The sequence below is a fragment of the Propithecus coquereli genome, unplaced genomic scaffold (assembly GCF_000956105.1).
Source record: "Propithecus coquereli isolate 6110/MARCELLA unplaced genomic scaffold, Pcoq_1.0 Scaffold34, whole genome shotgun sequence".
NCBI lineage: Eukaryota > Metazoa > Chordata > Mammalia > Primates > Indriidae > Propithecus > Propithecus coquereli.
Genome location: NW_012149063.1, coordinates 4,969,295 through 4,971,953, shown reverse-complemented (window position 1 = coordinate 4,971,953; position 2,659 = coordinate 4,969,295). Strand labels below are relative to the sequence as shown.

General features: G+C 34.3%; 1 protein-coding gene across 1 annotated transcript in view; it reads right to left on the bottom strand.

Annotated features, from left to right (window-relative positions):
• HAT1 (histone acetyltransferase 1) overlaps positions 1–2,659 on the bottom strand; it is an 80,836-nt gene that overhangs the window by 71,217 nt on the left and 6,960 nt on the right. The window contains exon 2 of the mRNA XM_012650685.1: positions 1,438–1,542. The gene's annotated coding sequence lies outside the window, so the exon portion shown is untranslated. The remainder of the gene's footprint in view (positions 1–1,437; positions 1,543–2,659) is intronic.

Sequence of the window (2,659 nt, the reverse complement as noted above, 5' to 3'; positions counted from 1 at the left end):
ACTTGAGCCCAGGAATTTGAGGTTGCTGTGAGCTAGGCTGACGCCACGGCACTCTAGCCCGGGCAAAAAAGAGTGAGACTCTGTCTCAAAAAAAACAAAAAAAACAAAAAAAAACCACAACATAACAAAACTGGTGGGATGCAACTAAATCAGTATTTACAGAGATAAATTTATAACAATGCTAGAATTAGAAAAAGAAAGTTTAAATCAATTATATAGATGTCTACTTTAAGAAGGGAGATTTTAAAAAGAGCAAATTAACCAAAAGAAGAAAAAAGGAATTTATAAAGATTGAGAGCAAGAAACAGAAATAGAGAAAAGCAATTGCTGAAAAGATCAAAAAGACTGATAAACTTGTCAGCAAACTTACCAAGAAAAAACAAGAAAGAGAAAACACAAATTACCAATATTACAAATGATCAATATTCCCAAGAAACGATAATGGATTCTATAGTCATTAAAATGGTAATTAGGGATTATGAACAACCTTCTGCCAAGAAAGTTAAATAAAACAGAGAAATTCCTTAAAAAACAAAAACAAAGAAAATTGATGAGAAAAAACAGAAAGTCAGAACAGTATTAAATCTATTCATTAGATTTGTAGTTAAAAATCTTCCAACAAAGGAAACTCAAGGCATATAAAGCTTCACCGGCAAATTCTATATCTTACATAAACTCTTCCAAAAAATAAAGAAGAAATATTACCTAACTTATTTTATAAGGCTAGCAAAATCTTGTAAGAAAAGAAACTACTACCTCTCATGAACAAAAATTCTTATAATATTACCAAGCCAAATCCAGCAAGGCAGAAAAATGATAATACACTGGCATGCAACACTAATTTAATATTTAAAAACCCACCAATGTAATTTACCATATTACCAGAATTAAAGGAGAGAAATCATATGATCTCAATAGATAAAGAAAAAGCATTAGTCAGAAATCAATACTTATTCATAACAAAAACTCTTACCAAACTAGGGATAGAAGGAAACTTCCTCAACCTAATAAAGAACACAAGTGAAAAACCTGCAGCCAACATCATACTTCATGATGAAAAGCTCAACATTTTCCTGCTTAAATTGGGAATAAGGCAAGAATATCTACTTTACCATTTCCATTTCACATTATAATAGAGGTCCTAGCCAGTGCAATAAGGCAAGAAAATGAAATATGATCACCCTCCCCCATATATTCAGGTTCCACATCCACAGATTCGACCACCTAGGGATCAAACTCTGCCACCTCTCAAACATCTACTCACTCCATGACATAAATCAAGACTGAATAAAATGTGAATGTGTTCAACAAATGCAGAAAACTATACATTTACATAAACAATTGCTCTTACCTAAAATTCTACTTCAAATTTAAAAAGGAAGATTATATACACACACGTAGTACATATATAATATCACTTAGAAATGATATACGTACCTAATTTTAGTTCAATTGCTGTATTGGTGTTACATTTGTATTCTGCCAGTTTCTTCTCCACTGCACTCTTATATTCTACCAAAAATTTCTCCATAGCACCAAATCCTAAGAAAAAAGGTTTTTAAAAGGTTTAATTGTAAGTGATTTAAATAGTGAGACCTACAAATAGAGTTTTTGTTTTCTTTTTTTTTTGAGACAGAGACTCACTCTGCTGCCCAGGCTAGAGTGCTATGGTGTGCCTAGCTCATAGCAACCTCAAATTCCTGGGCTCAAGAGATTCTTCTGCCTCAGCCTCCCAAGTAGCCAGGACTACAGGCATGTGCCACCATGCCTGGCTAATTTTTTCTATTTTTAGTAGAGACAGGGTCTTGCTCTTGCTCAGGCTGGTCTCAAACTCCTGAGCTCGAGTGATCCTCCCACTTCAGCCTCCCAGAGTGCTAGGAATACAGGCGTGAACCACTGCCCAGGCCTCAAATAGGGTTCTTATTAGAAATGGGATAAAGATAAGATTTAAAACATGCTAATAGTTTATAAATGTACAGGTCATTCTCCACATCCTCCTACATAAATGTACTGAATATGAATGCCTCATTACAAGAGAAAAAGAAATCACTTTTGAGACAGAGGCTTATGAACTAGGCATGCTTTTACATAAATAAGCCTGAAAATTAACATGACAGACTACTGACATTTCTGAACATTTAATATTAATACTGATTACCTTCTAGGATTTATACTCAAATAGTCTTTCTAAAAAGAAATATAATGCTAAAGAATGCCACTGTTTCATTATCAGATATGAGAAGCAAATTGAGAATGTCCTTTGATAATTATGATAGCATTTTATTTTCAATATTGGAAAAATTCTACCCAGAGTGCTTCAGATAAAAAATTGATACTGCATGGATTACTTCAAGAAGGATACACAAATATCTGGTAAACATGGTTACCCCTGGGATAAGAAAGGAGGAATGGGGACAGGGGTAGGAAGAAAAAAATCTTTACACTGTATTAAAAAAATTTTTTTACCAAGTGTGCATGAAGTCATAAATTGTAGGCTACTGGAATGACCAAATGGTTTTACTACAAAGTGGCTACCCACCAATATATATGACAAATAATTAACACTGGGAGAAATCATTATCAAGAAAACTTTCAGGGGCCGGGCGCGGTGGCTCACGCCTGTAATCCTAGCACTCTGGGAGGCCGAGGCAGGAGGATC